We start from the raw sequence: 12,358 nt of genomic DNA, 5'->3' as shown, positions 1-12,358 counted from the left end.
ACAATCATCATAATATCAATAGAGAACATGCATAACCATTAATGCTACAATCATCATAATACCAATAGATAACATACATAACCATTAATGCTACCTTCATCATAATATAAATGGAGAACATACATAAACATCACAACCACTAATATCTCAACCACTAATAATAGAGTCATGTGCCCGATCCTCAACCTGAGGTCCTCAAAGAATAATGTGTGGGCCTTAGGGCTAAATAAATGTTAATGGCATATCACTGTCAATCAACTAGAGTGGGGCACTACAGTTTTGAAATAGAAAATTGCATGATTTGCCTCTTATTTTTTACACTAGAAACAATGTTTCATCCCTAGTTCGTATTGAAGAAAGCATAGTTAATCAAGAGCAGGAACTGTTAGTTTTAGAGCCTCAAAGGAGAACAGCATTGTGTGAATATGAACTTAAAGTTGTAATTTTTGTTTTCCTTATATATTTTGTAAAGTAGATTTTCTTCAGGGGTCTTGTGTGAGGATCTTTATTAGTTGTTTTTTTAGAAATATGAATGCCTTTCAATCCTACTCTAGTATAAAGAAGGAAAAATGTTACAATGATGTGTTGTATCAATATATTATGCAATTTTGTACTTATTTAATGCTTTGATGGTTAAGAACATGTGTTTCCTCATAACAGGTCACAAGTTCAAATCCAGAGGGGGGTAGAGTATGTATACCTTTGTAGACTTTAGTAGTCAAATAATTATGTGGAAGTGTCCCTTGTCCAACAAACAACGGGATCTCATACACCAAGTTGGTGGTAGGATTTATTTTCGCCTTAAAATTAGATTATTAGTATTATTGAACACTTGTGGGTATTCAACTCTACAATATTGAACTATGTGGATTTTATGGTGCTTTTCATTACAGTAAAGGTTTACGGTATTGAACTTCTATGGTCTACGGTATTTAACTCTAAGATTGCTCTCTAAGGTAATCCATTAAACTCTATGGCTAGTTGTCAATAGGAATCACATTAAATTTGGGCGTGAATTGGGAACCCTGGATTAACTGCCATGACCATGCAGTGGAAAATAAACAGACCAATGTGGGAGCATATTTGAAGCTCTACAATATTAAAGTTCATTGAATAATGCTCTACGAGGGGATTGGGTCAACTTCTTCATCCCTCTAATGTGACACAAAAATAAAAAAATAAAAATCTAAGATTGTAGATGTACCTAGGTGAGTATATATTTCCATTGGTTTGATTATGTGATTGAAGAAGGGGTGGCACTTAGCCGCTCATAATCTAGGTTCATAAGTTCCTCTTATATTTCCTATCTTCATACTTATTTTTAATTATGAGCACTTGATCACATATGTGAAAACCTCAACCTAACAAGGGATGCCCAAAAAGTCACCCTAGAGAGTCCCTATGAATCATATAGACTCATTAGGAAAAAGGAGGAAAGAAAAAGAAGTGGAACATAAACTAGAGTTAGAGGTGATGCTCGATAAGAAATTCAGATTGTTTTAGCAAAGAAGCTACATAACAAATTATAAGTGTTCAAAACCATGTTGCAAAAATTGAAGTCAGGAAACAATCAATAGTTGAAGAAAATTACACCTTGAGAGATGGGGTTAAAGAGTAAAATAAAAAATAAATAACAATTTGGCCCCAAATAGTATGGAAAATTAATTAGAAAGCAAAGTCATAAAAGAGGAAATGAGTAAGTTGATTGAGCTAGATCACAAGTGGAAGAAAGGATCCTTGAATCTTATAATTCTTGGTATAAAATAGAATAAAGATGAGAACACGCCAACAATAGTAAGAGAAGTAAAATAGAAGTCACAATATGAATCAACTAATCTCATAGAAAAACAAAGGTTGGGACAGATAATTCAACGTAAAGTTTGATTCATATGTGTTAGATTAATTGGTATTGATCATAAACTTGGCATACTCAATAAATATCCAAAGCTTAAAAGGGATAAGAATCTTTATAAACAAGGACTTCATTCTAATAGATCAAGTCGAGTTGAGGAAGGAGATTCAAAATGTAAACAAAGCCAAAAAGGAATGCAAATGTGATATCATTAGAAATAAGAAATCTATTGTTGGAGATAGAGATCAAAATGAGAATAAAAAATAGGGATTTGGAGCACTCATGATCCTTTTTTGGAATTCTCGTGGCTTTCTATGACGTAAAGGTCATATGTTGAAACATGGGAGCATGATGAGTCTAAGGTCCCTCACATAGATGGATTCATCCTATGGTTAACATGGAATAATAAATCATATCGCAAAGGGATTAGAGGAATATCCTATTATATATATATATTAAAAAAAAAAAAAAAATCAATCTCCTCACATTCGATTTCATATGATAGACCATCTCAATCAATATATTTGAATTGAAATATTTAACATTAACGCTAATAGAATTCATATTGCAATTTATTATTTCACACATATCAACTCTTCCTTCTATAATAAAAACAATCTACAATAAAATTTCCCTCATAATACCCTGGAGCAAGATACTCATAGTCCAAGGAATGAAGGTAATATACTCTTATTAGGGAACTACTAACCAAGTTATTCTTCTACGTAATGATTATAACATGAATCCTTCAAGGCTATATGAGGACCTTGTTTTAGTTGCTAAATACAAAAGAGACTATGAAGACTTGACCAAGAATTGTTTTGGTACTAAAATGATCAAGCCTTGTAGTTTTGAAGACCTAATAATTTGCAACTATGTAATCAAGTGGTCAAAATCTAACTAGATGATTTGTATTCATGGCCTCGATAGTATGTTTTGGATTATGTAATATTTTATATCCCTATCTCCAACCAAATAGTAAATGTTGACTTCTTAATTGACCATGAACTTGATTCTGATGAAAAACCTTTAACCTTAACTCTAAACTTCAACATACATAGAATCCTCATGCAAGAGAATTGTGAGAATCAAAGGCGCCTGCTTTTTGACAAAGTAAAATTCATATCTTCTTAGAAGATTTAAATAGGTATTTACACCTCTTAACTTATAAGGATAGCATCGAAAACCTTTATCATGATTTTACTACAACTTTATTTGTTTTCGATAACAAGTTCTCTATTGAGGTGTTATGTAAAAAGAATAATAGAACTATTAACCCTTGGTGTGATAATGATTGTAATATGGTTAGAAAAACAATTATGGATGTTGGCATTGAATATTTAAAGCTTGATAAGATAAATAAATACAAAACTCTTCTTAAAAGGAAGAAAAGGTATTATATAAATAGAAAGCAAGAACAATTGTTGCACCTATATTAATCCAATCCTAAGAAGTTTTGGAGGAAATTTTGAAATTACAAAACAAAAGAAAATAATTCGAATCCCTCAAAGAATTGGAATTCCTACCCCAAAACTATTTATGAAACCCTAACGTCATGGACACCATTTTGAATGTACCTATAGAACATGAAATATTTTTTGTACTCGAGATTGACTTTTAGGTTAAGTAGCTCATAATTGGGAAAGCTAAGGACATTGAATGCGACCAAGCTCAAATTTTGAAATAAGAGTTCCAATCCTCATCCCTCACATAAACAATCTCTTCAATTTGGTTGTGAAGTATGGCTTCCCTAAGCCCTGGACACAAAGCCTCATTGTGCTTATCTTTAAAATTGGGGATAAAAGTGTTCCCTCCAATCATAGGACGATTATGATTAACCACATTTTAGCTAAGCTAATGGAATAATTTTGGAAAAACAAATTACGCGTGGCTATAAAGGCATTTAAAAATACCTAAGGGCCAAGCTAGGTTTAGGATATACCATTGAAATATGAACCACCTTGTTACTCCTAAGATCATTGCAAAGGAGTGTTGCAATAAATTGATCTCTTTTATTGCTTCGTTGACTTTAGAAAAGCTTTTGACACAGTTCTCAGGACAAACCCATGTAAGAGGCTCGAAGAAATAATGGATCCTCTTAAGTTGAGGATTGTTGTGAATGTTGGGTGTGTGTTATATTAGTTGGGCGAACCTACCTATGGTTTTGTGCATGGGTTTTGCACATGGTTTTGGGCATGATGGTTTTCTGCCCATGGTATTTTGTAGATCCAGTCAAGGGAACTATGGTTATGTTCTAATCCAGGATTGATGGACTGAGGTTTATGAATGCTTCGGAATGTATATATATTTATGTATTGTAACATTGAAAGGAACATAATGAAAAATCTATTTGGTAGTCTCGGTTTTCGGATCCAGGGAAAAATCTTTGTGTATTTGTTTTATATTCTCGTCATTGTTTATTTTATGTTTTTAGAATTTGTATGCAGGTAATTTTTGTACAGGGTTAAAACCTATAGTGACAAGGTTTTATGAGATTGTTATTTATGGGCTTACCACCATTAAGGGTTGGTTGGAAGAAATTAACTGCACTAAGGGAGTCAAGCAAGGGTTGTACCTTGTTGGAAATACTGAGAGGGGGATGAATCAATATTTCTTTCAATTGTTAGATTATGACAGTTACGTTTTTATCACAAATTACACCAAAACACAAGACATAAAATAAAAATATTTTTTTACTAAAGAAGGTGAGGACTCCATTCCTCTTATACGACAATATAGGAACTAACCGTACAACAAAATTTTAACTTTCTAAGTCAACTATAAATCCAAGCTCTAACTTGATCTCTCACAAGGCTCCAACCTTGTATGAGGACTCTGATCCTTCTGAGGGCTCCAACCTTCTCAATTTACTTCAATCCTTCAATATTGCTTCAAGGCTTCCAAATATTCTTCAAAAAGTCTGGAAAGAAGTTTCCAATAGAACTCCAATAATGTTTCAAGGATTCCTCCAACAATGCTTCAAGAATGTCTCCAAAGTATCTTCAAGATCAGCTCCAACAAGTTCTCCAGGTCAACTTTATGTCAACAAGACGTCTCAAAAATATGTTTTCAATGGGTCTTCAAGATGGCTTGATTGATTGACCTAATTTCTCTTTAGTGGGTGCTCCAAAATATCTTCAATGGTTGTTTCAAAATATCTTAAGGGACTGGTCAAAAACATGGTTCAAATGTTGCTTTATTAGGTCTTTGGGATATATTCCAAAGTGTTCTACATGGTGTGCTACAAGTTTTATCCAAAGGGATGCCTCAAGTCTACTTCAAGGACAACTAAGATCTACTTTATAAAAGCTCCAATGTCTATTAGGAGGCTTTCAAGGGTTTCTCCATGATGCCTTCAAAATCTATGCCAGATTTTCATCTAAGTCTATCCCAAAATCGCTTTCAACAAAATGATAACAATAGCGCCCAAAAGTTGCTATAGGAGGATCCCTTCAAGTTTGCACAAGAGGGTTTTCAATGACTCCTTCCAAGTCTATTCTACTTCCCTTCAAAGTTGCTTCAATTGTGTCCAAACGAAAGAGGATTCAAAGCACTTTTGATCATGTTACAAGTCTGCCCTCAATATTTCCCTAAATTTTGTACTAAATTGAGCTCATGATAACCAAATCCACTCTCCTCTGCAAACTTATATCAAAATATTATTATGAGACTACAGTCTAGCTTCAGTCCAAGGATTACAGGAGGCAGAGACTTCTACTTCATATGTCCTTAGGTCTGAAATGTCTATTTTGTCAATGGTGTGAGTCAAAATTTCTCCACAAATAGGTCCAAGGCTTCGATCAAAACACTGAGGTCCGTCCCAAAGTGTTTATAGGTCCAAGTGGTTTGAAGGGCCGAAATAAGTCACAACAGGGGTCGAAGTCTGAGGTCTCCTCACAAGGCTGAGTTCGGGCTTTAAATCCTTGCCTCATAGCCAAGCTACAAGATGTATGTCAAGAGGCTGAGATCTAGTTTATCAAGTGGTTGTAATATAGTCTTCCACAAGGGGTCCAAAATAACTTCAAAATATGCCACAAAGATTTGAACTTAAACAAGGGATGCCTTGTAACCAGGACAGAGAAAAATACCACCAAAATACTTTACCCAAAATAGAGATAACAAAACAAAACCCAACAGAAATGTTTATGTCTTACTTTCTTGATCAATTCCAGGGTTCACCTCTTAATCTTTTATCTCAGGTTTGAATCTCTTTTTTTTCTTTCTTACCGAAGATTGATGGGCAAATGGAGATAGTGTATGGTCTATTTATACTACTTCAGTCATGAATGAAATGGCATGTCCTTTTGGGAGGGCCGACTTATATAGGTCAAATTGCTTAAGGTCAATTTTTTTATATTTAACTCATGAATTTCTCTCGACCAATTTCATTTGTGTGCTTAGGTTCATGAGTGGCCAACCTTGATGTTTTAAGGCTCTAAAGAGGGAAAATTTATGGTTATTTTGTGTGCAAGTATTTTATATAAAGATTTAAATTCAAGAATTGGTGATGAAAATTGTATATGTATCCCTACAAGTGTTTATAATAGGTGTACACCCTCTCTCGAGATATATAAACTCATGAAGTCTACCCTTGAGGTTTTCAACTCCTCTGCTAACTCTACAAGTTTAATCTTTCAATGGTAAATTTTCCCAACATCAATGACAATTCTACCCCTATGGTATCCCCTTTACATTGACATCAATGATAATTCTTGAATAATCTCCCCCTTTTTCATTAATGGAAATACTCTCCCCTTTTTAGTATTCTCTTCCCATTTGGCATCAATGGAAAATAGGTTGCTCCTTTTAAATTTCTATTGTCAATTGCTATGTTTCTCTATCAACATGCTGCTGCTCATTTTTCTCCCTTTTCATTTTCAGGCCTTGCTTGAAGGTCTTTTGAAAAAAAGGTAGTTTCCTCTCTAACTATCTTCACATACCATTATAATTGTAAAGATTTTGCATCATAGGCATGCTCATGGTTTTTTCCTTTGGATAAATCCAAGAGCAAAAAACCTACATCTTCTAGGAAGATGGTCTATTTTGTTGACTATGTGAAAGCCTCATTGTTGCTTTTGTTGAATATTGTGTTGCTCTTCTTTTCTCCACATGTATAATATACCAAAGGTAGTTGCGAAATTCTGACAGGATAATTCTCTCTTTTCAACAAATGTTTGTGTTGTATGATGACTGCAAAGTCTTTGAGGGTGAAGATGGAGTTTTAAAGAAAGTATCTTGTTCATCACACATGTTGACGGTGTTGGACCTACCAACATTATGGAATATCCTCGATAGGAAGTCCCAACTAGACCTCAAACCGTTTGGAGTAGGAGTCCCAACAGTGGGTGGCAATGTAATGCCTTGACCGCAGTAGCACGCAGAGATAAGTAAGATAGCTTTGGGTGAGAGCAAGTGTGTGACCTTGCAGAGAGTCAAGTGTGATGCATGAAGGTTCTAACACACGTAAGGGAAAAGGAAGTGTGCCCCTTAGAAGCCTATAATAGTACACATCTTGAAAGGAACACACGAGCAGAATGACATCACAAGCTAAAATGTAGAATAGTCCACAAATTAAATTGATGAGTTAATCCAACAACACACATTCAATGGGATTCGTACAATTGCATACAAAGTAGTTCATAAGCAAATGTGTAAGTTAAACAACATACATTGCTAAAGCAACCAGAATAGTCCAACTACAATAACAACATATGCATGAAAGTGTGATGGCTCTGATATTATTATTATAAGTGAAAGTTCCATCCATACATACACCATTGACGACCGCTAGCCCCAATAGTGGAACATTACAGTCAAGAACACATGCTTCTCCAAAGAAGTATACTCGCTCTATGCTATGGAGAAGCCAAGGCTCTTCACAATACTCCCAAGACTTTTATAAGCCTAAGCCTAGCCAAAAGCTTGGCTACCAAAAGCCTGTTCTATGAATTATGAGGTTCTATTTATAACAAAGGGTGGGGTGACCCTTGACATTCCCCTTTGTGACTCTTTGACTACCCTCGTGACTCTTCAACTTCCTTACAAGTAACTCATTACATAACATGATGACATTTCACATTCCATTAATGACACTTGGAATTTCACTTACAATATTTTACAAATAATATTACGTTTTCCACATGTACCCATGTAAGACAAAATAGGCTAGAGACAGCCTAACAAGACAAAACACTCTAATTCTGAAGTTTTGGGAAAGACCAACTCAACAGCCTCCACTTGGTGCTTCTTGGTCACGTGTTCATGCCAAGCTTGGTATTGTGTGATGGTGTCCCTAAACTCCTTGATGGTGTCTTTCTGATAGCGGACTCCTGCCTCCATGGCATCTAGGTATATGGTCTTGGAACCTGTATCCAACTCATTTTGAAGCATGTGCAACATGGTGTTGACCATGATAGGACCACCAATGTACTTTTACATGTTATGTGTGCTTAGCTCTAAGTCTTCCCTCATGGCCTCTCGCCTTAGTTGCTCCATGTACTCATCGATCTTTAGCCGAACTTGGTTCTTGGGTCTAACCTAGGTGAGGGAATCGATTGATGGGATTCTGTTCGTTCTCACCATGACATCCAAATTGTTGTACAATCATGCATATGAAGCCTGTATGCTGCTGACGAATCGGGTGAGCTGCTTGCATTTCTGGATCAACATCCATACCTTTTCTTTCTCCAGCTCTGCCTGAGGCTTCATTTTCTTGGCTAAGTGAAGCGGGGACCCTTTATATCGCATTGTCCATTCTTACAAATGGAAGATGGAAGGATGTATGTTTTTTAGAGTCTGAACAAACTCTTTACTCCGCTATTGTAGGCCATGCACACGAACAACTGCTTTATGCATGGTGACAAATCCATTATAAAGTTTTCGCATGGTACTCTCAAGTGTTGATACTTCAGCAAGTACTGCTTTCCTCATCTCCCCCATTATGGAAACTGCATTTTGCGATGATGCTCGGAGTTGATCTACCTCTTGCCTGGAAGCTTGCAAGTTCTTTTCAAGTAGTTCATTCTCCACCACTAGGTACTTAACATTTGAGCTTGTTGCCCCTACATAGTCCAAGCTAGCTTCAGCGAGGGCAGTTGGATGTTGCCTAGTGTCTGACACTATCACCCATTCCTTGATGAATGCAGGTGATACATGATCATTTGGGAAGTGCTTCCTTTGTGCTTGTACAATCCTCTTCTGCAACACGTCAAATGATAAATTGTACACATCCATGATCGGATCATCATCAAGGAGAACAACTTCTCCTTGCTCGCTTGGGACTGATTCTGATATTGGAGGTGGCAGAGACTGAGAGATGACCTCTAGTTCTATCGGCATAAGTTCAGTGCCTTAATTATGTGGCTCCTGCTCCAACTCCATGTTTGTCACTTTAATTAGTTGCTCAATATGTTGAGTAAGCTCTCAATCCTACATCTGTTCACCCTCTTCTTCTGTTGTTGGTTGTTCCGACTCATCAACCTATATGGGTGTTGTTTTCTCTATCATCGCGCCTTGCCTTGGTTCCTCTTCCTGTTTCTTATTCTCTTCTCTTTCTCTCCTCCTCGGCTCTTGTTCTTCCTTCAAATTCTTCTATGTCTCCTATAGCCTCAGTTCTGCTCCCTACAGCCTCTTATTTTCTCTCTTCCTTCACTCTGCTCTCTTTATTTGTTGCTCCCTCTTTGCTACCACAACCAAATTTTCTTTCTCCATGATAGGATCTGCCCTCATCTTGCAACTTTGCTCTGCCTTTGGGCTCTCAACAATCTTCCTCTTTCCCTTACCCTGCACTAGATTGTTGCCTATTGATGTTGTTGTTGTTGCTTCCTATGTTGTTGTTGTCTTCAAATATGCTTTCCAAGTTGTTGTTACACTGACCGACTCATGGAGTTTGGAGGCATTGTAATAGTACCTTCAAGGGTCCTCCTCTAGTCAATGACATGCCCCATGGATCCATGGAAAATACACCCTCACACAGCTATCCTTGCAAATACCGTGGGGATACAGATTAAAGTATTTAGTGCCGAATTCGAATTTCACTATCTTCTTGGCCTCGACATTTGCATCCTTCAAGCTCTTAATCTCGTATAATCTAATCCGCAAAGGAAGAGCAATCCACAGTGCTTTCTTCTTCCCATGCAATCCTACTGACAACCTTGTGGAGAGGTGATATGAGACCTCTTGCATAATTAGCTTGTCAGTGGCATACCTTGGTAGAACATGCAGAGGCTTCTCTCCGCCAAACACTCTGATGAAGTTGCCACCTGGTGAGGCATACCAATCTACAATGTTTATTATTGCCTCCATTGCTTCTCGGGACATGCAAGGTGGACTCTGCTCAAAGATAAGCTTGTACAACGGGATGATAAAATGGTCAATTAGCTTTTCCATCACTCCTCGATAGCTGCAATTGGAAAGAAACTTGCGATAAACGTTGATGACAGTCCCCTTTGGTGTCCATGTCCATCTCATGCCAAGGAACTATTGCTGGGCATAGATTGCATCAAGTAAGTATGCGAACATGCAAAATCTTGCTTGCTCATTCTTCAGCGAATTCTGAGCATTAGTCACATGGATCTTCAACAGATGAGCCAACAAATTTGACCAGTTGAATGACTTCCCATCATTCACCAACTGGTCCAGCACAACTACCCAACCTTCAGGAAAGGTTTTTGTGTTCTCTTGGCGTATATTCTACAGGCAAAGATGATCAAGAATTGATAAGCATTCCTGAGGGACTTTGTCTTGTAAACATGATTGGGTGTATATATGTAGGTTTTAACCCCGTACAAAAATTACCTGCATACAAATTCTAAAACAAAGAAAATAAACAATGCGAGAGCATAACACATAAAAAACATAGACACAGAGATTTTCCCCTGGATCCCAAAATTGGGACTACCAGCTTGATTTTTCATTATGTTCCTTTCAATGTTACAATACATATTTATACATGCCAAAGCATCCAATACCATGGACTGAAAACCATCACGTCCAAAAACATGTGCGAAATCATGCACAAAACCATAGGTAGGTCCGCCCAACCTAATATAGGGTCCAAAAAAAAAATTCTTGGGGCGTTGCCCCGAACCCCATAGAGGAGGGCTACCCGCCCCCCTCAAACCCCCCAGACAAGGGGCCTACCGCCCCCCACTGCGCAATCGACGCAACAAAGGGGGGGCTCTAACCCCCCAATTCATTACGTGGGCTAGTCATGGAAAGAATATAACACAACCCAACATTCTCCCACTTGTTGTTTTCTTTCCACATGGGGCCACAGGAGAGCTTTAGTCATTTATCCAGCCCTGCAATGCTCATTGTTTCTCTACACCAAGGGAACTTCTCAGAGCTCATAGATTTTGTCAATGCATCTGCAGTATTCTTTAAAGTGTCCACCTTTACCAGAAACACCTTTTTGTCTTCTATCATATCCCTCACAAAGTGATACTGAACATCAATGTGCTTTGTCTTTGAATAGTAAGTAGGGTTCTTTGCCAAGAAAATTGCACTTTGGCTATCACAGAGTATCCTTATAGCTCCCTGTACTAACCCCATACTTGAACACAATCTCTGCAACCAAACTGCTTCCTTGCTTGCATGAGTGGCCGCCATGTATTCTGCCTCTGTAGTTGATAGTGCTACTACAGATTGTTTCTTACTCGTCCAACTAACTGCACCTCCAAATAGGTTAAACAAGTACCCACTTGTAGATCTTCTCTGATCCAGATCTCCAACCCAGTCTGCATCAACAAAGCCATGAATATCCAACACTCTGTCCAATCCTGGTCTTCCTTGGTAGCACAAACCATAATCACTAGTGCCACGCAAATACCTGGAAACCCGCTTCACTGTTGTCTAGTGTTCTTTCCCTGGTTTTGACATAAACCTGCTCAATACTCCCACTGCATGTGCAATGTCTGGTCTAGTGCAGACCATTGCATACATCAGGCTACCGACTGCACTCGCATATGGAACACGGGACATGTCCTCTTCCTCTTCTTGTGTCTTGGGACACTGTTCAGCAGATAACTTCACACCTACAGGAATAGGAACCTTCACCGGTTTACTATCCTGCATATTAAACCTCTGCAGTATTGTCTTGACATACTTCCTGTGCTTTAACCAAAGCTTCCTCTTTGCCTGATCTCTTTTAATTTCCATGCCCAAAATATAGTTTGCAGCACCAAGATCTTTCATGTCAAATTTGGAGGACAATTGGGTCTTCAAATCCTGGATAATTTCTTTGTCATTTCCAACCAACAACTTATCATCCACATACAAGACCAAATAAATAACACGGTCACCAATTAATTTAAAATACACATAGTGATCTGCTTTGCTTCTAGTGAAGCCAAGTCCCCATATAAATGTATCAAATTTCTGATACCACATCCTTGGTGACTGTTTTAACCCATACAGAGACTTCTTTAACTTGCATACCAGTTCTTTCTGACCCTTCACTGCAAATCCTTCAGGTTGCTTCACGTAGATCTCCTCTTCCAGATCCCC

Source organism: Pinus tabuliformis, chromosome J (assembly GCF_031772625.1).
Source record: "Pinus tabuliformis cultivar Carrire ecotype Pingquan chromosome J, CPIR1, whole genome shotgun sequence".
NCBI classification, from domain to species: Eukaryota; Viridiplantae; Streptophyta; class Pinopsida; order Pinales; family Pinaceae; genus Pinus; species Pinus tabuliformis.
This window is presented reverse-complemented; position numbering follows the sequence as displayed.